This window comes from Nipponia nippon, unplaced genomic scaffold (assembly GCF_047370975.1).
Source record: "Nipponia nippon isolate SJK-2023a ecotype South Korea unplaced genomic scaffold, ASM4737097v1 scaffold_14, whole genome shotgun sequence".
Classification (NCBI taxonomy): domain Eukaryota; kingdom Metazoa; phylum Chordata; class Aves; order Pelecaniformes; family Threskiornithidae; genus Nipponia; species Nipponia nippon.
In genome coordinates, this window is record NW_028262330.1 from 6883979 (window position 1) to 6909754 (window position 25776).

Here is a 25776-nt window from a genome sequence, read left to right on the forward strand (position 1 = left end):
AGGCTCCCTCGCAGGCCAGCAGTGCAGATGCCAGAGAGGTGCCCGTGTAAAACCCGAGGCCACCCTCGCTGCACACAGCGGGGGAAAGCGGCCGACCAGGCCCCGCGGAGCCAGGCTCGCAGAGCCCCAGGGGCCGCGGAGCCCGCAGCCCCCGCCCGGGCCCAGCACCGGCAGCCTCGGGAAGGCCGCCAGCCCCGCGCCTTCCCTCAAGGCACCTGGCCCCGCGGGAGCAGCGCTCCCCGCTGACAGGAGCGTGGTTCGCTCTCTCCCTCCCTCCAATCGATGAAAACCGTTCGAAATTAAAGCTTAAATATTTATTTATATAAACGTGAGCGCCAGGTAAAATCTGGCTCTGCCGCTGAGGCAGAAAACGCCAAGGACCCCGCCGCGCTCGCAGCAGCGGCCTGCCGCTGCCATCTGGAGGGCGGAGCTGGAACCGCCGCCCCGGCCCTGCCGCAGCGCCCCGCGGGCCGGGCCGGGGAGCGGGGGGACCGGCCGGGCAGGGCAGGCCGCGACAGGCCGGGGCGGGCAGGGCCGGCCAGAGACACGCAGAGACAGGCGGGGACGGGCTGAGACAGGGGCTGGCAGAGACGGGCCGGCAGGGCAGGGCCGGCCCCAGCAGGCAGGCAGAACGGGTGGGGCGGTTGGTGCCTGTGGGAGCGGGCCTGGGCCGTTGTGGAGCAGGCCGTGGCCCTGATGAAGTGCTCCGTTGCCGTTACTGGATTGGAAGTACTTCTGTTCATTTGAACAGGGACAGCTGTGGGTGTCTTCTGTGCTCCAGAACACAAGAGAGTTGTAGAATAAAATAGAAGAAAACAGTTCAGTGGGAAGGGGCCTACAATGATCATCTAGTCCAACAGCAACACCCTGGAGTAAGAAGACAGGCCAGAGTTAAACTCTAGTGCAATGATAGAATCATACTAAGAAGTTACTTGAATATCTGTGACTTATCCGGCATCGTGCTGAACTCACCAGTGGGAAACTCGGGCAAAAAGTGGTTTATTCAGGACAGAAAGATAGGGAAATTTTTCAAAAATTTTCTAGGTATGGGAGACCCTACCTAAAGACAGGACATTTTGGTACAATTTTGATCACAAATGCATTACTGCCCTTCATCCAGTATGAACAGCCAAGTCTCTCTCCTTCTGTGATCTGTTAGGAGTACTTTGATTATCCTTTCCTATGATTAGTCCCATTCCCTGCTCTCTGATGAGGCTTAGCACTGATTTCTGCAGATGACATGATGATGTGATAGAGCAAAGGTGCCTCTGAAGCTCAGACAGTAAAAAGCAATCAATTTGCAACCTACTAACTATCCATAGATTACTGCAGAGAAATGAATGACATAGCAGCTAGTCTCTATTCACAGTGCAGTCAACCCCAGTCATGACAAATTACAAAAAAAGCGAGGTATCATATTGTATCTTAGTGAAGACTCAGCTTTCAGTTTCAGGCATCTGAGAAGTTTTATGAGAAATGTGCAGAAATATTTGAACTTAGAAACAAAGAAGCATAAAGTATCCCTTAGAAGTTAATAATTGTTTGAGGCAGATATATTTTATTTATTCCACTGGAGCTGTTATAAACGGAAAACTACCTTTCTTCTGAAGGTGGACAGCCTATGGGTCAGGTTTAGCACAATAGCTGGGTTTTAGGCAAAGATCTGTACAGCCTTGGTGCCTTGGCTTTGCTATTGTAAACTGTCTGCTTAGCTTCATTTCAAAACACTGTGCTTTGAAATCAATCATAGTTTTCTTTTGGTTGATACTTGTTTGCTCTACTTCTCAGCTTTTAATACTTCACGGCACCGACTCAGAAGTCTGTGCCAAGAACTGCATCACATTGATATGTACAAAACTCTTGCAAATTCAAGCTGGGCCTCAAAATCCATTAGTGCCCTAGGAAATTCGGGAGTTGGAACCGTCGCAATAGAAAGGTATAGATTTGGTTTACATATGTTGACATGAGGATCTCAGTTGCACCCGTTATGAGAGTAACCGCGCTTGGTGATGAGTGAGTGGGTTCTCCAAGGGGGAATGGAAAAATCAGAAATGGACCCTGTGTGGGAGCAATACACTAAGGTGCTGACAGCTTAATGAATAACTTGACTGTTATGACAGTAGGACACCTTGCAGTTCCAAGAGCAAATATTTGAAATCATATGCAATGCAGGAAATGTATATATGTACGTAGAGAATACATGGCTTACCCGTATCACTAACAGATGGTCTATGTTTTCACTTCAGAGGTTTTCTTCTGCACAATCATGAGTTACTGGGGGTGAGAGTGAATCCATAGCTTGCAACTGATGACATAAAATGGAACAGTGTATTAAAGTCCCCTTTTTATGGTGGCCATATGGCTCAGAGGTTTTGGTAACAGCTAATTAAGATATTTGCCTGTAGGCCCCCCGTATAAACCTAACTCTTCTACTACTGCTCCAAAAGCTCTAGCTAGCCTATATGGTTAAAAAAGGTGGTAGGTAGAAGATGGTTCTTTAAGGATATAGGTACATTTTAAAAAAAAAAAAAAAAAAAAAAAAAAGAAGAAAAAGATTCTGGTCTTCTACCTTTTGTGTAAGTGTTGTGCCTAAAGCAAGGGGTGCACATTAAAGAGGTGAATCTGTGAGGATCTGGAAATACCAGTTTCTGCCATCTGTCAATTTTGGGGACCTGAAGACTCTCTCTTCCAGATTTACTCATCTTGAGCCTTTCTTACACCATCATTCCCTGACACAAGTAAAACCAGGCAGCCCTCTTCTATAGACGTTCTATACAGTTGATCCGATCAAGATTTTTTTTTAATTCTCTCTTGAGAATGGATGGGAATTCTTGAAATCCATGGGGTTTATGATTTTCCTAGGTTATTCATGGGTGATTATTAACTTTGCACACTGCTCAGATTTTGAACACCATTTTTTCCTTAAAAGTAACGTCTTGCTATGTAAAGAAGCTGTTGTGATATTTTTGTTAAGAAATTCATGCTCTCATCAGCATCCTGTTCAAGAAAATTATGTTTATTTTTATTTTAATAATTTGTACTGAGTATTAGGAATATGATATTTTCTGTTTCCAGTAAATAGGTTTTTATGGGTGCTTTGTTAATGTTATCTACAAAAAAAACCACCACCCAACCAATCCAAAGACTTTGGAAGCTGAACACGGATGATTATTTAAAGCAGCGGAAAGAATAGGGTGATGGACAGCAGAAAAGTAAAATGATGGAACTCCTATAAAAGTCCAGGTGCTCCTACAGGACTAGTGGGAAGAAAAGACAGTTACTGCTTGTAGACATAATACTGAAGGAATTTAGTATTGATGCAATTGAAAAATTTTGGGGAATAGATTTTCATTATGAAGTGTAATTCAGAAAAAATTTATACTGGCTGCTAATACAGAAAATTAGTGCATAAGGTTTCCTTAAAGCAAGCAGATCTTTCCATGCTCACTACTGTTTTAGCTTTAATTTTCTGATTCTTGCACAAATCTGAGTTCATCTTCTGGGAGTCAGCTTTCCAGTCCCACATACAAGATTTGGTAGGGCTCAGTCCTTGGGGAAAGAACAGTCCAACACAAGCATTTCATGTGAGCCTGGCAAGGTAATTGTCTCCTGCAGCTGTCAGGACTAATCACTCAATGGAAACCAGGCCCCAGCATTTGTGGTAGCCTGAGGGCAAGCAAAATATCAATTGGGCTACAAATCAAGAGTGCAGCATCCTCTTGCACCATGAATCAGTGAAATGAGACAAGCAATTCAAGTGCTAAGTCAACATGGTCTGTATAAACAGGAGTTTGGGAACTGCATTTCAGTGATTTGCTTCACCTTATTTTTTAAAGGCAGCTAAAACAGAGAGAGAACATGAATAAACTGCTTGGGTTGGACAAACTAATTTGGATAAAATAACTACAATCCTGATGTCTTCACAGAAATTCCAGCTCAATATATAATCTATTTTGGTTGGAAAAGGTTATCAATTTAAAAAAAAAAAAACCTCCATTCTTGTTCATTTAATTGCAGACCTGAAGCAGAAGTGTATACTATAGATATAATACATATATATTACACACTAGATGCCACTTGAAATCTATTCTCATTCATCTGCAAGCAAACATTGGGTATCCTTGTGCACTTGTGATTTGCAGATTGATTTGCAGACTAAAGAAACTGGAATCAGCTTTGCAAAGAAGAGCCTTCTAAGTAGGAAAATCCTTATGACAATAAGCTGACAGATGAAACTTGGCAATTGTGCCTGAATTTTTCCCTTCATCCCAAATTCACATTTAAGGATGTGAATCCAAACCAGAAGAAAGTTGCAACATAAATCCTGGGAATTACTAATAGCAGGATGGTGATGACTACATGACTGTTGTTTTGTACAAAGGCAGCAGTGAAGAATTCCCAGCAGGTTCAATGGACTTTACTGGTCATAAAAACAATAAAAGACGAGGCAAAATGGGCAATATCAAAATCAGCTGCAGCAATCTCCCGTCTGAGTACACATGCCTCCTGAGATGTGGTTACACATACCCTCATCCGGACACTTTGCAGATGATTCTTGAGGCAGTGATGTGATCAGGAGGAGGAAAGCATGGGATATGCCATGTTTACTGCTGCTTTAGAGGAAGCCCTTTCAGTCCAGCATAAACAGTCATGGCTGAGTAGAATTTCAGCTCTGAACACAGAATTAGAGGACAAAGACCCAAAGGTAAAAAAAAAAAAAAAAATATCAGGCCAAAAATGACATTATATGTATAAGTGGCTTTCTGTTTAGACTAGGACACCACTGAGCTGGGGATGAGGTATAATGGTGGGCTGATAAGGGGTGGCTCCTGCCCGAGTCTCCTCCCACAGTCTCCGTCTGAACCAAATCATTCACATCTACCGTCTGTCTGGCATCATTGGTTTTCTTTCAAGGTAAATATTTTCCTTCATGAACAGGTCCAGTAATGGGAACCTAGCCCATTTGCACCATCTTAAGTAGGTGATATCTATGTGTTTCTATAATATACATTTGTAACACACATCAGTACTCAAAACGCATTCTCCTCTCACTTACACTGCTTCTGCACTGATGTAACTCCAATACCTCTGCTAATCCTTTTTTACACTAAGGAGAGAATAAGAGTCCTAGTGTTTCTAAATATGACGCTACCAACATATTACAGACCCTTGATTGTAAGCACTAGCTGTGTAGAGCACAGCCTTGGACACCAGGTTTGATTCATCAGATGTGGATTTAAATAATCGTAACATCCACATCTCATTTGCAACCAAAGATGGAAGAGAGTTCAAAATGATGGAATAAATAAATGAGGTTTAGGGGAGTGAGAGGATTGTACCTAGTCCTACCTGGAGAACAGGCTCAAAGTTAAGCATTACTCTAAAATCACAATAAATGAATATTTCTGTTTTCAACAGGAAGAAAAGAAAATGAAAATATTGTGGCGTAGAAATGAATAAAGATATTGACTGATATATCTTTGGAATTGAATCAATCTTTAAGAGTATAGGGAAGTACCTGACATGTTGTTGTCAGGGTGCCTAGATCTGGCTAAAACAAAAAAAGCTTTTAATATGTACTTTTATGAAAACAAACAAACAAACAAACAAACAAAAAACAAACAGTGTCATGCTTTTCAGTGGAATTAAATAAATCAAGCTCTTACTTCTCTAATTTTTTTTCCTTTCATTTCTCTGGCCTTTGCAGGGAGACAAAGTTACCAGAATTTGTACATGTCCGAAATGCCTATATTCACTTCCAAAAGCAAGGATTTCACGTGGAAGAGAGCATTCTGCTAATGTTTCCTATGAAGCATGCTTGCACTCGCTTCCGCTGTAAAATATATGGCACCTTGAAAAAAAAAAAAAAGGAGGAAGTCTATCTGTGTGCTTTGCATCATCCACACAAGCAGAAATCCTATACGAAGATCATCTGTCAGGTCTTGAAAATGCAAAACCAATGCAAGTATATCAGCCTCTGCTGTCACAGAATGGGATGGAAGAAGATGTCAAGCAAACATCTTTATCAGAAGGGAGGGGAACTATGAGGTTATTGCTTGCAACTTGCTCAAAGCTCTGGGAAAGGGGTAAGGCTTGTTAGAGCCGGATATCTGTGCCGACTTCCCTCTCCCCCCGACTGCCACTTGATTCTAGACGTGAAGAACAGACAAAAACTTATCATTGCCAGTGTCTTTAAAGATGCCCACACATGTTCCCTGCAGACCAGAGAGAGGGAAAAAAAGTCCATTTTGTCTGGACAGGTATCAGTTTTAAGCTTGTCTTATCTTCGCACACCCACCAACCTCCCCATGTGGGAGCAGGACTATCGCTGTACAGTGTGCAGGGGGAACTCCAGCTCTCCCTTCTGAGAACTGATAAGAAGGGATGCATGAATTGCCCTTTTCAGCCAAGCTCACGGTGTGCAGCCAATCTTTATCTCCAGTCTTAAGGAAGGAAAAGCAGAAACCAGCTAAAAGCCTTTCTTTCCTCTATTCTCTGATATTCTATAAGTCACATTGGGAGATTAATATTGCAACCCGTCCCCCCTCCTCCTCCTCCCCCTACCCCAAAAAATCCCTGTTGCGACTAAGCAGGCTGATAAACTTCAAAATAAAAACAGATGTGGCAGGAAGAATGATTTATGGACTCCCCCACGCACTTCAGTTTCTACATAATGCCAGGGTTTGGGGCTTTTTTATTTTATTGTCCACCTAGTATTATTAGGCCCATTTCTACTTCCAAATTTGGACAGGAGGGGAGGTGGGAACAATACCCAGACCTAGAAACACCAACATGAGAAGAAGAGCTAAGCACTACTGCTACGTGATGGAAACTGCCAGAGATCTAAACTGATGGCTGCAGTTCACAGATGCAAAAGAGGAGGGGAAAAAAGTTATATGCAAAGGAAGGAAGGGAAAGGAAGAAACAAATTTCCTCCCTTTCCCTAGTGGAAAGTCAACAAAAGGAAAAAAGTGCAATAAGTAGACTCTTTATTGGTCAATAAGCAGAAAGTGAAAAGAAACGGGATAAGTGGAAACGAGGGCAATAAATGTAGGGGAAAAAAATTAAAAATTGGAGATGTGAAGGGAAGATAAGAAATGCTCAAATGCCCTCTGAAGAACAGTGAATGCCTCTGAAGTGCATTCCAGGATCTTCCAGCTATTCCCAATCAGAGATGAAGGAGACAGATGAAGACATATATAAATGCATCCATTTGGAGAAGCTTGGAGCACAAGCTCCGATAGCAGGGAAGTGTGGTTCAGTGGCATAGATTCATTTTTACAGCATGTGTTATTATTATTATGAGTGACTGGCAGTCTTGGGATACTTGTAGTTTTGCAAGTTTAGCTTCGGATGCCTTAAATGGGAGCTGATAATACTAATTACTGATATTTGATCATTAAAATCTCCATTGAATAACTAGGTCAGCAAATGAGGACATGCAAATTGTCTTACTGCTGCATTGCTGCACTCAAGGCCTTGTGGTAACAGAGAAATCTGTTGAATTTTTTTAATTTTTATTTCATTTCATATTAAGTGTCCCCAAAGACACATGCAAATGTCCCTATCAGTGTATAGGTAAATCACCAATAAAATATATGTACAAAAATAGACTTTGCTTGACAACATCCAGGAGAGGAGGTGCTTGAACTTGAGGCAATTGCTTGGCATTAGTTGCTGGTATCTGTGTGCTGGCTCAGATCACACGCTATCTAGATTTCTTTGCTGGCTTTCTAGCATTTCATGCCTGTTTTCACTCAAGTGTTTATTTCTATAAACAGACCTAACCTTAGAAAACAATATAATGACATCCTTCCTGGGGGAGAAGGGGGAGAGAAGTTTCCTCAAATTACTCAGGAGGGTTTCCGCTGGCTTTTTATTTTCAATAATCCAAGAGGTAAATGGCCACTTTTGAACTCTGCCCTCTGCCCTTTTTATTTTGCAACTTGGGCAAAGATCAAGCCCAGAGTCAAAAGTGTCAGCAAAAATGGCTGTGATATGCGTGTGCTTTCCTTTATGAAAGTCCTCGTGATTATGTTTACAGAATTCATTATAAACTCAGGGTCCAGATTAAAAGCAAATGTTTAAGTGTCCTGTGGGGAATTGCAGAGCTGAGGATGCAGCTTCTAAGAGATGCGTGGGATCGGTAGGGGGTTATGAGCATTACCAGAGAAAAGGGAGCAGAGTCATGCTAAAGGTGAAATGTGGACATGGAGGCCACCAAGAGGACTAGAGGTAAAGGTGGGGAAGAAAAAAAAAAAAAATAGTCAGAAAATCAAAGTACTTCACCACATCAAAAACAAGACAAAACAGTACAGAACATATCTGTTCAAAGTGGATACACAGTTCTAGCAATATCCGATCATGGCAGAATCCCTGATTAAAAAAAAAAAATCTATTCAGGCAAAACTGAAACAGTCCAAGACAGAGAGAGTTCATCAGACCATGTTGAAAACAGCACTCGTTATCAAAATCTGGACTGCTAGGCTCCTTCTGAACATGTAAGAGAGGCATTTGATAGCATGAGCTGCAGAGAAAGGCAGCATATATGAGGGCAAGACAACTATATGCCTATTTATTCACTGATCATACTGCTCCATCCTAACCAGCGTATGAATGTTGACATCCCATCTTCTGTTACTTACTGTGTCAAGGCCTCTGTGCCACAGACCCAAGGGATAATAAAGCCCTTGGCTAAAATAGATGGTGTAACAGTGACATGTCCTTTTAGATTATTGAATGGCATTTTTCATTTTGAAGAAGGATCTGGGAACACCGGAGAGGCAAATAAACTAAATAGGTCCCTTTTCTTCTGAAAGAGCTTCATGGTAATTGCTGCTGACAGGTCTCCTCTACAGCGATGAGGTCTCAGGAAGAACTGGAAACCATCTTAGAGCTGATTAACGCGAGGTGTTATCCCTGACCCCTGTCACAGAGAGACCCTCTCTACGTCCAGCATCAGTGATAGGGAAGTAGTGGATATTGGTTGATTTGGGATAGGATTGGGAGGAAGTGGATGAAAAGTAAATTGTTTTCAGTTAGTTCCCAAAATGACTGTAGATAACTTGCTTGCTTTTTTTGTTATAACTATTTTGAGGCTGTCAGTGCAACTGTTCAGAGAGTCATTTGTGACAGGGCTCAGAGAAGCAAATGTTCTTTAGACTTTTACTCCGGTTAGCAGGAATTGTCAGTGGTGAAGGTGGGGCTATCCACAGCGCTTGGAGTCCTCCAGAACAAAACTGCTTTGGATACCCCTGCCTTCTCTGCACCCAGGCAAATATGAGCCTGACACAGGGAACCTCCTGAAGAATCTCTTGGAATTGACTTAATTACTAATATGCCTAAGACGACAACAAAAATAATGCTGCACTACAGTGTGTTTACATTCTTCTACACACCAACTAGTAGGCAATGTTAACTGGGGGGGAATTGAAGTACCATCTTGCAACAGATGATCTGGATTTTTCAGTTGTGCTAAAAGTCTCTTCCCATTTTATACAATTTAGCAACTGTAGCATAACCTACACAGCTTTAAACATATTTGATTTCATTTAAGTAAAATGAGCAACTGTATAGCCCCAAGAGCCTCTTTAATGGGTCACTCATCCATCAGGTTAGTGGGCAATGGGCTGCTTGTCCTTTGTGGATTGTTTGTTCTCTTACAGCACAGCATCCCTCCAGATCTCCCAAGAGCCCCTTTGAAATGGCCAACATTTACCAAGGATATATTCAGGTTTCACTTTATCCTGGCTGTCAAACTTTGTGTATTTTTCCAATGTCAAACAGATTTTAAGATAGAAGAAGGAGATAATATGATGATAAAAAGACTTGACCAATTTAAAGGTAGCTTTTAAAATATTATATAGAGTACAGGACAATTTACTTTTTCCCCAGAATTTCAGCTGAGTAGTAATGGAACATGTATACATAGAGCAGGCCAGAAGCAGACTTTCATAAAGAAAATATATGTTGCATGTCCTTACTCATGCGCGCATGTGCACATGCATGCACACAATCAACCATGTGGTGCTGGATTTTTTTTTTCTCTAAGGCATATTTTTAACTTTCTTTTCTATCAGCTTGTAAAACATGATTTTTATTCTTCCTTTAATGGCCTGGGCTAATTACTCACAATGACCTTTGACCTTCAAGTGCCTTCATTTATGGTAGCACATTCCTTTCAACAGAAACATATTGGCTTGCTTTTACAGAGTGCTGATGTCTGGCCTGGCAGCCCAAGCCTCAACAGTCCTACCACCACCTACAGTGCAGCCTGATTTCGGGAGTCAAAAGCATCATCCTTTCGTAGGGCAAGTTTCTTGTAAATACTGTGAAAGTTTCACCTGAGCAGAAATAACAAGATTTGCTTTCGATATTAAGATTCTGCCACTGAAATTTATCTCAGGGAAAATTGGGTAAATCAGTATACATTTGGAAAAATGTGAAGACCTTGGTGTGCAAATACCTTAGCTAAATTAGGGAATGAAGCAAAGTTTAATCATACTGGTAGAAAGCTCCACCTGGTTTAACGCACCTGACTTCTCGGGAGGGCTGAGCACTGCAGCACCGTACAGAGATGGCTGTAGTGGTTCAGCTACGTAATACACCTCCAGCAACTCTTGGTGAGGTAGCACTAGAGTATTTCCACTAATTAACGTACCACATGGAAGACTTTCTTAGTGCTCATCTTTTCCAAGAACAGAATTCTCCTCGGGATTTAACAGTAAAGTACAGGCAGCAAAGAAATCCAGGCATATCACAAGGTTAATTCCAAAACTGTTGCTAGAATTCAGCAAGAACACTCTGTTGAAAATGTCACAAAAGAGAATTCTACCAAATACAGGGAAGTTACAGAAAATAAAAGATCCAAGATCCTGGCATATCTATTACCAGCATCAGCAGGATCGCATGCAAGCAAGGAGTTAGGTGTGGTCTCATGGTTGGGGCAATTGGTCAGGTTTTAAAAGATACGCCTGCCATGTTAACTTCTCCCTCGTCTTTGACAAATTGACTAAAATTTGAAACGGGAGGTTGCTGAACCTTCTGGCCTAAGTTCAGAAAAATCACAAAAGCCCCATATTAACATAAAATTTAAGAGCAAGCCCAACTTTGTTCAGAAAGATACTTAAGCACATGGCTGAATTCTTGAACAGGGAGGGCAAGCTGAAATGGATTTTCTATCCCAGCTTTTTGTATGTAAAAGAACTCACACCTTGTGATGAGGAGCAATAACATTAAATATATTAAAGCTACTCAAATGCTATTGCAATGATAGGAATACCTAATTAAACAATATATGTGGATATTGTGCAGTGCAAAAAAGAGAAATAGTTCTTTGTCAATCCCTGTTTACCTAAAACAGCAAGGCAAACCAGAAAAAAAAATTATAGAAGGAGATGCACTCTACTGAGATCGGTTGCTAGAGAAAGAAGAGGAAGAGTCATGCCGAAAATGAATGTCTTCGTAGGTGTTTTGCAGTAGTTATAGTTTTCATGATAAGCCTTTAAGCTTTTGGGTTATTTTTCTTGGGTCTTTCAGATTTTTTTTCCTTCCTCAGCCTCCTCTGCACTAATACAGACTCTCATTTACTTGCTCTGTTGTCAACGCATCTGGACATCTTGTCAAAACAATATAATTTTACTTTGTAACTTTTTGACACTGGTATTTATTGCACCTGTCTTTAGTCATGATTTATGACTTGTCTGGTGAGTATTACTCTACAGCTCCAAGTTTACAATACCAGATAAGTGAAGCATTTGAAGTCCCGAATGGGCTACAGATTTATAGATGTATATTTCTCTCCCCTCATCCAAAAAGGGAAATTAAGATGAGCACTTTCTGCCATTTTTCTGGGTGGTAGAAATCAAGATAATCAAAAGTTCTTTGGAAAGGGGGGGAGAAGAAAAAAAAAAAAAAAAAAGGAGAATAATGGTATCTGCTGCTGTCTCTATTAGGAGGAACACGGTCAAAAGATCTTTGTTAGGGGAGCGCTTTGCAGTCAGAGTGAGGGTTTGTTTTAATTAATCGATAGCTGGCTATCTGTACAGCATTTTAACACCCAGAACTATGTGTCAGTGATGGGGATATTAGCATCATGCAAGTTGTAGCATTCGGAAGTATACATCAGTTTGACATTCTGAATTACTAGGTTTGTAACGCACTTTCTAAGATAATACTAGCTCGTACTTAACATTGAAACATTAAGACCAAATATGTAAAATCTAAACTTTACCTACCTGAGTAACCTCACTGAACAAAATGGGTTTATTCACACACAATGTTAACTCTGTCTATGAAAAGCTGTTACAGAACGTGAGTCTAAATATTTTATAAAAGTAACAATCTTATATTGTAAAAAACCCAATTTTTCTTTTCTTCTTTCATTTTAGAAAACCTAAATTTGGGGCCTAAATCAACTTGACAGTATCCCTTAAATATATAGCATGCTTGAAAGGTATTTATTATTCTACTGCTGTTAAAGCGGGTCTTTCAAATTTGCCAGACTTTAAAACAAATCCGGGCTTCCTTCCTAGTCAAGGTTCTTTTCAAATCTGATCCGGTATTGCAGATGTAACACAAGACTGTTGACACAGTTTGGTTGTTGTAATGTAAGTATCCTTCCAGTGTATCTCTCATCTAAGTCAAAGCAACATGTGAACGTGTGAATGTCAGATAAAATTGTTTTGTAAACATATGGCCACTTTCATTTGTCAAAATTTCATTAAATTATAAAGGTACTTGACAGGGTTTGCTATTGTAATCCCCTAGGGATATATGTATCAGTGAGATTCCCCATACTGATCCTTTGATAGAAGTTGGGTGGAAATCACGGACTGTAAGCCCTGGCGATCTCTAGAAGGAAAACCTGAGATTTCTTTTCCAAGTATTTTTCAGTGTTCAAGTAAACAACAAACCCAAAAAACCCTCTTTACAAAGGATACATGATGAACAACTGTAAGAGAAGGCAAAGACAACCCTCACTGAGCAAGCCGTTGTCTCAAATACAGCCAGTGACTTCCCATAACAAAGCAACATGGGACCTGGTATCTGGAGGCAGCGCGGATTGCCTCTCTTGCCCCAAACTTTGCACATTCTCGAATGCTTTGATGGACTGCCAATGAAAATATTGGGCAGGCATCAACTGTGCGGTTGCCACGGAGATCTAGTAAGCCAGGGCAGTGGGAGCACAGATTTCCATCAACAGGACTTTAACAAAAGCCTTGATTCAGTGGCAGGCTCTTAGGTTAGATGCTTCTGGGCTTTAGCAGAATACACAGAAAACGGTGAATTTACTACTGAGCTTGCTAAGCAATTGCAAATCTTGATTCCTTCAGGGAAGAAAGCAAAGCCCTACTTTTCCCTCTGATTCAAGATTGACCTTTTTAATTCTTCCTTGCCCTTTAGAATGAGAAATAATGAGGCTGGCTCTGTAACAGTCAAATGTAATTCATTGCCATTTGGAGATATCTACATTACAGATTTTGGGGCCATAGAATCATACCATCAGTTCGGATACATGCTCTCATCTCACAGAAATTATAACTTGCTGCTTTGAAAAGGCAGCAAAAATACCTCACATTGTGACAGTGGCTATCTTGGAGGACATAAAACCTGTCTGTACCTAAAGCTGATTAACCCTATATTTGTCACAGATAAAACTATAATGTATTTTTATCATTAGAGAGCCTGTTGGCAATTTGTGCTTGAAAGGGCTGAAATACAGAAGATCTTGACTGAGTAGATAGCAGACAGAAATAGCAAAGTGACATATTTCCAAAATCTCATTTCAGCTGTTGTACACAGAATTGTGCATGGATTCATATTTGAATTTGGATGTTAATACATTCAATCAAAGCAATATTAAACTCATTGAATGTGCTTTTCAGATTTTTTCAGTAACAACCAGCAAGTTTGTGGGACAATTTATTGTCTATAAGCTGACGTGAATTTGTACTTGCAAGTCAGAAGTAGCTGCTTTAAAAACAGACCTTCGGAATTTTGTGACTGAACTTTCCTTAAAAGTGGTGCGCACAGGACTGTTGCATTTAGAAAGAAAAACTAACATTTTATTATCTTATGAAGCCCTAAAGGCAGAATGAAAATAATGTTAAAATAAGAAACTCGATTGTTTACAGATTTCCATCTAACTAGAAATATATTTTCAGGTACTTAGAGCAATTAAATTATACATCTTGATAAGCAAGCACAAATTAGGTGAAATTTTATACAAAGTTTAAATGAAACTCAGATCTTTTAAAGATTGTCTTAGGAGAATTTGTGAAGCATGAAACACTAGCAATTGCTTATGTTCTAAAAATTAACCTACTGGTGTTCTTTCCAAAAGTCACAAAGAGATTGGGGTTTAGGTTCAATGACAGCAAAGATGAGACAAAAATAGTCAACCTCTATTCACTGTCATTTGACTGAGCGCTGTTGGGCGGTAGGAGACACCATTTCTGACATTCAGGAAGGAAGAACACTCAGAGGAAACAATCGTTTCAAACAGATGTCAAGGTGGCAATAACAACTAACATTCGCAAAGGACAGCAAGCTTCTGCTTCAGTCGTTAATAGAGTCTCCAGCAGAGATCAGACTGTGACCTTCTATATGGACAAGTTGTTCCACAGTTCCGCACCCTATGGAAGTCCTTAATCCTCCCTCGCGACTGCCAGTGGATACTGTCAGTCAAAAACCACTGGCAGATAAGCTCTGGCTCCAGTTTACCATATTCTTTTACATTATCACTGAGATGGGGAAAGAATTTCAATCCAGAATGCTCATTGCATTAAGTTATATGGAATTTTGCTGTTATCCTCAGTGTGACTGGACTTAATCCAGTGTACAAGTCTTGATCAGGCTTTCACTGGAATCAAACCAGAGCATCCAGGACACATCTGGAATTGGCAGTTGCTTCTGACGTGCCTGAAACACACTTAACCAAGCTAGCCAGTTAAAAACAACTGTTTTGTTAAGGACCTGAGAAATCAGGATTAAACCTGTAAGGGAGAACATTTTGAAAGTCCAAGACACTTTGGTCTGGCTCTAGTTTGTTGATGAGCTGGCTCTAAATGAATTACGGTTCTGTTAACACCACCATCCTACAGGTAGGATAAATTATGCAAGTGCACAGTCCTTCCATTTCTTCTATAGATAATAAGCACAAGTGAATTCTTTTGTTAGAAATTGGGAGAAAATTGCATTGCTACTCATGCTTAACCAACTCAACCAGTGAGTTGCCAAGCCTGTGACATCATCACTGGCAACATACAAGCTTCAGATTAGAAGTAGCCTGATGACATCACCCTTCTAGTTTCTATCTAACAGATGGTTTCTGTATATTGTGTAATTTTAGATCATTATTCATGGTTTTGGTCAGTATAATTCAGGAAGTGAAAAAACTGCCAAGAAAAATTGACCTGGAACTAGTTCAAAGAGACTAAATTATTTTATTGATTAGACTCCTTAGCTTTCATTTTCCAGCAGAGCCATCATGAATCATTGATACACAATAATATCTGAGTAATTTCTGTGTGAGCTGAATTAAGTGCTCCAAAACAAGGTAAGCTTTGAAGGATTAGGCCTTCAAGCTGTTTGAAAACAAGATAGCTAAGAAGATTTGCTGGGCAGTCCTGAAAGGGGGCCAGAAGCTATTTACTGAGGCAAGTGGTTTGTTTGAACTGGATTTTTATTTATTTTCATATTATACTTGTTGACTTCATATCCGCCTTCAGCTCAGCTCAAAGGCTCGGGAGAGGCATGTTTTTCACCAACACGAACATGGGCCAGAAAGGAAGGGCCTTCTGAGAGGCCTCATCAGGCACAGCCCCAGCATTGATATAAAGCACTACAAGCCTGCAGGAGGAAGGGAGAAAAAATAGAGAGGGAAGGGGGTAAGAAAGGCTGAGGATTCTTTTTATTACAGAGGTTTACAAGAGAGCGCAGCCATGCAGAAGCCTTCACGTAAGAAGCATGCAGAGGGCAGCGATGAGTGAAATTCTGCATCATTTGTCTAGTATAAATACATCTGTCAGATGTACGTATGGCACTGAGCGCACAGGTTTACTGTTGGAACATGCCATGGTAGCAAGTTTCCTTTCTGACTGATCCACACCAGCGTGCAGGATCCACCCCAAAATCAGCGGTCTTGGCTCAAATCAGAAATAGAGGGGAACGAGAGAGCACTTTTCTGTCAAGGTGCTCCAACAACACTAACTTTCAGGTAACTTCTGCCTCCGAGACAAGTCATGAGAATGGGTATGGGGATACTAGAATGCAGTTTCCTTGTAGCGGTTCCCTAAACACCTATTTAGTAAATGTCTCAAACCTGTATTATCAGAGTGTTAAACAGTACTAAAGCAGGACATGAGGATTTTGGGTGGGAAGAGAGATCAAGTCCAGATCACAATGGAGGAACTGAAAGCAGCTCAGCCCCTTTCCAGTCATTAGTAAGGGCACAACCAAATCATGAGCAAGTATCTCCCAGCCTTACCCAAGGAGTATGTGAAGAAAATATTGAGATCTTGGCAGCAGTTTCCTATTATTAGTCTGCTGATGCCCAGTTAACTGTGTCTGTGAAAGTGTCATGTGCATTTACAGAAACCAAATGAGCTTGAAAACAGTCCAGCAGCACTAGCAGCCTCCAGATGCACCCCATGGACTGTGCTGACCTGCCACCCCACGTGCAGTGGCTTGGCACAGCAGAAGGAAGGTAGTTTTGAGACCTTCTTTTCAGAACAACAGTAAAATAGGAGACTTTGAGGGTAGCCTGATCTTTCCCAATTACTCTGTGGGCTGACTTGGTTCTCTGGCACAGCTTGCACCAAGTATCCTGGCAGCTGCGGAGATGCCAGCTGGGTCTTGGAGAAGGAGCAAAAGAAACAATTGAAAGAAAATCCAATTTCAGTTTTTAGACCTTGTTCCCCATCATAAATGATACCTGAATATTGCTCCTGTACAACTCTGAAGTCCTTTGAAAATGGAAAAAAGATACAATAAATGCAGAGTTTGTCATTTAGTTTCCTAGTATTTTTCTTTTCATAGAACAGAAGGGACTACTGCATTGCAAACAAGGCACCTTAATTGGCCTGTTTTCAAAATGACATATTTAAGATCCTTACTATCAGTAGTCAAGCTCTTCTGTAAACTGAATATATTCTTGCCTTAGATTTTTATTAACATCAACAAAACACCTTACCCTGGCCGAGTATCTGTTACCTTTACAATAACTACAGTTTTCTTATGTCTCTGGTGAGATCATTTCATCATTTATTCCCCAGGAGAAGAATCTTCAGTTTTATGAGAATTTAACCTGAGAGTACCACATGGAAGAAAAACAGCGAAATCTGGGCTAACCACCTTTCAGTTCTCTGCTGCACATCAGAAGAAAGTGCAAGAGCTTCTCTACAGGCATTTTTCCTCTCTTTTCCTGTTATGTTTAAATAAAAAAGCATTAAGATTTAATTATGTAAAATGCTTTTAGCCCAGGCTCAGCAGGCATGCAGCTTTAAAACAGTCACTATTTTCATATATTTCTGTACAGAAAACCTACTTGTGGGAAGATGCAGAAGTATAACTTTAAGCGTGGCAAGTTCCACGTATTACTGTACATGTTAACTTCACCATGATTTTTAGAATAAAGTTCTGGAGATTATTAGATTCTATGTTACTAAATGTCCTCTTACCAAAATATTCTGGTTCGCCAATTCTAAATATTTAGGGAAGACATCCTAGTTTAATTAAAATCTTTACAGGGAAAAAATTCTGGCCATGCCTTTCCAGTCAGAGAAATAAAAATATGGCATTTAAAAGCTGTCTCTTTCCATCCCAAAACATATGGTTTGACACCATTCTATTTTGTGAGAATATTTTACAAGTTTGGGTTTTGTTCTAACATAAAATTAAAACAAACTTTAAAGCCTTGGGGTTGGCTGCAAAGTAGGAAGTGTTGTTCAAATGCCAAATTTAACACCTAGTTTTTGTTACTTGAGTTTCAGGTGCTGAGGTTGCAAAAGCTAGGAGAAACTCATTTTTAGCGGGTTTTTAAAATTTGAGACTCGCTTTTGTGCTTAATGCAGACACCTTGTATTTGGCATACTGCAAACAACTTGTCACCATTAATACAGCTGTATATGCAACCTGGTGTCATCTGTACAACCTGGTTTTGGTGGGAGACATGTCTATGCTGTGTACTGGGATTATAAGTGGAAGGGTTGTGCATGGAGCATTTCTTCAGGTAGAGTGAAAGAGTCTGCAATACATGCACAGAGAACATCATTCTTCACTGCAGGAAGAGCATGTCTTCCTCCAAAGCAAATACCTACTTAACTACCATCTTTATTCATTCCTTCATTTTATGCTTGTTTGCCAGCGTAGAAGCCTACTTGTAAGACAATTTTATGGTAGTAACATCACATTTTATCAGTCTTTCCAAGCTGATAACAACCTTTTCCTAAAGCTGCCTTAGCAGAGATTATCAGCCATGATAAACTGCTTTGCACTCTTATTTCCAACTAATAGCACCCAAAACCTGAATGAAAAGCCAAAATATTTTTTCCGTTGTAGAAACTCAGAACATCCAAGAAAGCCCAATCACAAAGCTCAGGTGTGTCAACAATGATAAAATGATTCAAAATGACCTGTCTTAACCTGAGAGATGGTTAAACTATAAAATCTAACTTATTCTTTGGATGATTTTATTACCCACATTTTCAGGAAGACTAATCATAATAGCCATAAATATGTTCTGAGAAGATATTCCCTCTATATATGTATATCCTATAGGAGAAATAGCATAAAGATTTTCTCTAAAATTAGTATTTTTATTTAGAGCTAGTATTTGTAACTGGGAACCACTTTTAACCCTCTGGTTATTTGGGGATTTTGTTTGCCAGCTGTTCCCAAATAAGAAAAAACCCTTTCCTCCTTCCTGATTTCAGTAGCCAAATGAAAATCAGTGTGGTGATCAAGATGTAATTCTATTTTCTTTCAAAGCTCATGCATTAAGTACTTTCCTCAAGCATTTCCAGACTGGATAGCATCCCTTTCTGAACATCCCACTTCAGGAAGGGGAAAAAAACCCAACAAAACCCACTGACATTTTCCTTATCAGTTGTGTGAGGATCAGCTCAGGATTTTTGCAGTATTTAACACACCACATGGAGGAGACAGCATGGATTTGGGGGAGGATGTCTACAGATAAGACATTTCCCTTGGCTATGTTTGCCAGACCACATAACATGCTGATGACTATTTGCTTTATCCTATTTCAGTATGTTTTGTCTTCGTTTTCATGCTCTTAAAGGAGAAAATCATGCTTGAAAAAAAATGGAGAGAGAGTATTATATATGCTTTATATGTCCACGTATTTGCTATTACCTACGTAATCTAGTGAAATATTGGCCAGCTGGAACAGGGGAGATGATGTTGCATAGTTCTCCAACAGTGACCCTTGAGGACTGGAACAGAGATGTATTAGTTATAGCCAGGAGGGAGCACTTTGTCTCCTAAATCCCTTTGAGTAAGTTGGTTTTTCTTGCCAGTCTGCGATTGATTGAGTCATCACAGGTCAGTGATGACTGTGGATAAATATTTCCTTTGAAGACGTCAGACGTTAAAAAACAGTACAATAAATTCCCACACGTTGGGCTGAGTCAAATTAGCAGGACTTCAGCAGTCACAGCTGGTGTGAAAGGAGTATTTGTGGGACCTAAACTGACACCACCACTTGGAGACATAGGCAAAGTGCGTCAGACTCATGTTGTTTTCAAATGATGTTCTTCTGAGGCATATGAAACAGTTTTGTGTAATTTTTTATTTTTCACCCTGGGCTTTCCCTCTCCCCATGTATCCTTTCCCAAGTAGTCAGAGTCCATGCAAACAGTACCTCAATGTCCGAAACATTCAAGAATCAGCTTCATCTGTTCAGGAGGGTCAAGGTGGAGACCACCAACCTTCTGACTGGACTAAAACAGGTATACAGGGAAGAAAAGATGGTATTCAAACCTCCCCACAGATCTTCACCTTCAGCAATATCATGATGCCTAATGAAAGGATTTCGCTATATCCTGTCAAGTAAACATGCAGCATTCCCAGCGAAAGCCTACTGATTTCACTAACAATATTACAATGACCAGTGAAATGTAGAATCCATTGATGTGGGCTGAGGGAATATATTCCTATGAAGGGAGGTGTCATTCATGGTTGGGGAGCCAAAAGGTTTGGAAGACGATTCCTCCTTTAATTTCTTTAAATTAAAATTCAATATCAAGGCTAGTTACAAAAAAAAATATGAAATGTTGTTTTGCTAGACCTATTTATTTTGCTTGTTAATGGATTAAAATAGTTCCCAGCTGTGCAAAGTTCTCATTATGCTCATTACTTATAATGCACCTCACAATGAGATGATTAATTCAGCACACTTGCAGGTCCTTCATTGAATGCTGTTGATTAAGCAATTATGTTAATCCACTTGTGTTTGTTTTCTCACTGCTCTGATGATGGCTGGGACTAATTTCTTTGCTGAATTATTCCATGTACATGCTAGAAGTTTTACTAACATTTGCAAAGGCCAGATCTACCATTCACAAACAACACGAAGGTGAAAATTGCAGATTATTTCTCTAGTGTATTTTGGATTGCTAAGAAAAGTGCTGGACTTCATTTTCATTCCTTCTGTTTTGGACCTGCTCCTGAAGAGGAGTAACATGGATTTTCTATGTCTGCTTTAACACTGAAATGGTAATTTCAGGCCAAGCAGAGATGAATCCTTTAATTTCATTTGTGTGTTTTGTATTGATTATATTCAGTAGTTTATTTGATCTTTTATTTCCATGAGACTGGTAACAAACTGGTTTTTAGAAATGTTGTACAGATAGATAAGCAAGTAACCCAGATACACCATTCAGAGTCAGCAGCCTGATGTTTGCAGGAGAAATTTGACAACCTCTCAACATGACCAGCACCATGAAAAATGGACCTTTATTCCCCTTACTTGTTTTCGATTTAATCTCTAATTTAATATAAAGCAGGAGATGATTAGAAAAAGGAAGGATATTCTCCTACTTTTAAATGAAAATATTTTTTTCAGTAGCAAAAATGGAAAGGGAAATACTGTGGTAGGAGAAATATGTAATAAATTTTAACAATCTTTGCTCAGCTTAGTTGGATGGGGCAGTAGTTCTTTAAGTATATTTGTCAGTTACCTACAAAGACATGTGATGGAAATATTTCCAAGAAGCCAGAAACATCCTGCCCCATTCAGTATACTCAACTCTCTGGGTGTCCGAGGAACCACCAGCGATCATTTGTAATCGTTGTCGTTTACCGTTCCGCCAGCTTAGCCGGCCACGATGGCCAGCTTCAGTGGAAAGGAAAGGAAAGACGGATCCTAGTTATACCTCAATAGACTAAACAGTAGCCCCACAGCAGTGCCCAAGCTTTAGGTTGGCCGAATCGTTGGCAGATCTCATGAATAATAGATACATGAAAAATGCTAACAGACTTCCCACCCATCAGAGGAGCCAAAACCAAAATGCAAAACATCAACACAAGCCAAACCTGCACAAAACTAGCTATCCCAAAACATCTTTGATAACATTCAAGTTCCCTCTTTGGAAAAAAAATGATAAAGCAGCAGCTTATAGACACAAAGCAGCAAGGTTTAGTCATACCCTCCCCCAAGGCTGTCTATTTTTGCCATTCTCTTCCTTAGCTATTGTATTTAAGTGTATATTTGTAACAGCTCCACCAATATTTTCTGAATATAGACCATCAGTGATCACAGCTTTTATTTCGGGAGGTCCATTTCCGTAGCAACAGCTCATAAAAGATACTAAATAAAGCTTAGATCTTTGCAGCTCAGGTTGATATATTATATATTAGTCACTGCAGTGTGCTGACGGCTTTTCCGCAACGTGGCCTGTGTCTTTTTTATTATGTACATTCGTGGTGAGTGTTGGGGAGATTGATCCCATTCTGGTATCCAGATTTTAAAACAGATGTGTGGGAAAAAAGCTACAGAGGGTGCAGGAAAGAGGTGCAAAAAAATCCAGAGACCCTGAGAAGAAGCCTTGCAGGGGGACCTCTTTAGGTCTGTCAAAGAGGACTGAAGTAGCATAACAACACTGTAAAAATACCTTCACAAACAGAAAGCACCAGTTGCTAAATAAGCCTAAATCTAGTAGAGAAAGATTAGTGTGATTAGCAAAGGGAACTACTAAGGAAGCAATAAGTTCTCAAGGTCTTGTCTTCAGGTCAAGAGCAGATACCTTTTTAGTACTGATGTTTTAGCTAGATAGAGATTATTGGTCTTGGTAGGAGGCTACAGGGTGAAATTTAGTCTTCTTGATGTCAAAATACACAACCAGGCATTGCCTTCTAGATTTAAATTATATTAGTCTATCAAGGAAGTGTCACTGAGATTGGGGGGTTTAATTAAAAGCTAGCCTTCTTTCCATATAATGCATTGAGAGGAAGCATTTATTTTTTCATAAACATTCTGTTGGGAATTAAAAAAAAATCAAATAAAAGAGCCTGAAGGACAGTTGGCAGCCATCAGAAAATCTTTAACATTACTCTAATGAATGCTTTTCTTTGTTCTTTCCAGTTCCTCCAAAACACAGCATTATCTGGTCTTTTACAGTAGCATCATAACTTAAAGGTAAATCACAGAACAGAATCACTTCTCTGGCATCCAATACCTTGATTTCTTTCATCTTTCGCCCCCCCGCCATGAGATGAGGATTCTGTAATTGTGGTTATGTTGGGTTTTTTTACAACTGCTTCAAGGAACTGAAGGCACCTAGTACTTTACAAGGCAGTTAAGCACAGTGTGGAATTTGCTCTTAATATTCATCCACATGTTTTATGAATTTCCATGTTTGAGTTTAAGCCTGGATTTTAAAGCCAGACTTGTTTTAATTCATTTATGTCTTAAACTCAATACCAGTTTCTATGTTCTCCTATTTTGGGAAACCTGAGTTGAATTGCTTCGCAGAGGAAAAAAATGGATCAGAACTCTTTCTCCCTAAAAACTGTGCTAAAATTGTGTAGCCAGCTGTTACTCTGAGACCAAACTCCCATCAAGTTCAGCAGGAGCTTGCCATAATGTAACATTAGGAATCATGAAAATCCCAACAGGCAGAAGAAGGTGTTGAAGGGGGGTCAAGGAGCACGATAGACATGAAAAGGCTTTTTTGCAGCTGGTTCCCTTCTCCTATCAACTGTACAAAGGCAGGCAAGGGAGAGGGAGGGCAGCAGAGAAGTGAAGCTGGATTATGAAAGGGACACACTTTCCATCCATGTTCAGGAAAACGGTGAGACAAAAGGCACACAGCAGCAGCCACATGGCAAGGGGGCTTCAGAAAACAGGCTGCTTCCTCTGTTGTTTCCTCAGAAGCCCGGGATCCATCACTTAGTTTGTTTTTCCAAGGAAATAATTAAAGATGTGGATAAAAAAATTTAACAAAAGACTGACCCTTCCTTCCCCCCCCCTTCTTTTTTCTGCCTGCCCACTTTAAGGGAAATCATTTTCATACCCTCTTCCGCTCTCCATACACAATGACAGCCCTGACACTGGAGCAGAGATTGGTTTACATCCCAGTAGAAGGGAATACTTAAGGAAACCTTTGGCAGCATTATGGATTGAAGTGCAAGGAGATGGTTTTATCGGGAGGCTTCAAGGCTATTATTGTCCAAATAAACACTTGCTTTGCCAGACATGATCTACAGCTGCTGCGCAGAGACCCTTGAATTTCATCTGAATTTCAATCTCCCTGTCCTTGTTGCCTTTCCTATTTCACTGTTTTCAGACCTGAATAGCCTACTGTACTGGATTACTTCATTTTTTCCATCTTAATAGGCTTCAGTAGGCTCTGACTCCTGACTTCCTGCCCACGACTCTAGTCCCCACTTCATCTAGATTTAGGAAGCTTTAACACGTCCTGATTTTTTTTTTTTTTTCCAGTTGCCAGTGGACAGGATGCTCCACCAGACTTTGCTATCATGATGCAGCATTTCACTACTGACCAGAACAGTGCTATTTCAGCACAGCAGAAACCCATGCTGACACACATCTCCTCACATGCATTAAAGACAGACAAATTGCTTGAATAAAGTGAGAAGCAGTTGAGCCAAGCTTTCCAAGAAAATTGTTAAATCCTTATCATTTTCCACTTTCCTATATCCACACTGTTCTCTGGTCTCACAAACAGACCCTCAAGTGACAAAGTACAGGAGGAGAAGATATTTCTGCAACATCACTACAGCATCAATTAAAAAAGTGGACCGAAGCAGTTTCACAGCAGCAATGAGTGTTTCTAGCTAGATTTGTATTTGTTTTTTTTTTTTTTTTTTTTTTTTTTTTTTTTTCTGGAAAGACTATTTCAGAAACAAATCATACCAGTGAATTGGCTAGGAATATAAAATTCTTCATATACCACCATCAAGAATTATCATCTGCTTAGTCATTGTCATTTTTTTCTTCTCTTACACCTCTTCCTCTTGGTTTAGAAGCTTTCTCAGGTTTAAATATCCAAACTACACTCATGGCTTCAGGCACTTTAGCATGAAACATCCTCACTACCAAGGCCACTGAAAATCTGGATATTTCAATACCCTCATAGTGAATTTAGACCAGCACTTACCTGAGCACCTCCTCTTTGGACCCAAGTACTAACAGTTCCCAGGGACAAACTCTCTCCAGGCTTGCTTGAGGCTTATTATTTAACTTGACCATAGCACAGAGCAGGGACTCTGCTGCAAGCAGTTCTCCAAGGAGGCAAAGCCAAGCAGAACCCCAGAAGAGAGTGATATTGGGGATTTGCTTTGTAGTGCAATTGCTCACACCTGGGTGCTCAGGCCCCCATGCTCATCTGGCCATGAACCAGCTCCAGCTGTGACCCGTCTTCACTTACTGGTTTGGCCTGTGAGTAAAATACTCTGAGGCTTGCTTGTAGCATTGTTTGACATTCTAATTAATTTCCTTGCTTTAATTACACTATTTTTGCCAGATACATAAACTGTTTTCTATAATAAACACAGGAAAACCAGCTTTCCAGTAAGGGGAATCTTTCTTTGAACCTCCTAAGAATTACACTAGTAATAGCACACACATTGATACTTTAAATGCACTATTAATGCTGTTCTAAAGTAGTTAATACCCTCATAATGATTAGAGATGCAGAAAAATATCTGGAAAGTTGAGATCGCAGGTTTTAATCCCTATCACAAATTCAGAAATATTTGTTTCTAGTATTTAATCTTGACAGCTACCAAGCTTGAACTGCAAATTGTGTAGTCATAGTCCAGGACTTCTGAACTTTGTCCCTAAACTCAGTATCTTTTTTTACTCTGGGTACTAATCTGAGTGTTTTCCTTCTCCGACCAAGAGGGTTCAGACCTGTGGCCTTGCTAGAGTACAAAAAAAGAAGAGCTAAACCACGAGGTTCCTGCTTACTTCACTTTAGAGAACAGATAACATATCCATTTCTGCCCAACTCTCAGTAAAACCTTGTCCCTGATTCTTATGCACACTGACAAAGACAGGATGTTTTAGGTACTGGTTATTGCAGGTGTCATTTTGGAGAGCAACTGTGTGGCTTATAGCAAACAAGCCAAGCTTTAAAGGAGAATTGGATTTTATCCAGTACTTTGGTTTGTTCATGTGCAGCTAAAGAGTTAATAAACTGGGGTTTCTGTTCTTTGCATTTCCAGCCATTATCCTTCTTTCTGAGTTTTGTGAAAGCAAATTTTGTATCCCCACTACATGTCTGGGCCAGC

General features: G+C 40.2%; 1 long non-coding RNA gene across 1 annotated transcript; it reads right to left on the reverse strand.

Moving 5' to 3' along the window:
* Positions 1-554: 554 nt before the first annotated feature.
* On the reverse strand, positions 555-24766 carry LOC148056437 (uncharacterized). Its single transcript, XR_015703142.1, has 3 exons — positions 24642-24766; positions 2210-2305; positions 555-867 (listed from the first exon to the last, which is right to left on the reverse strand). It is a non-coding gene; the product is annotated as an uncharacterized LOC148056437 (long non-coding RNA).
* Between the last annotated feature and the right edge of the window lie 1010 nt (positions 24767-25776).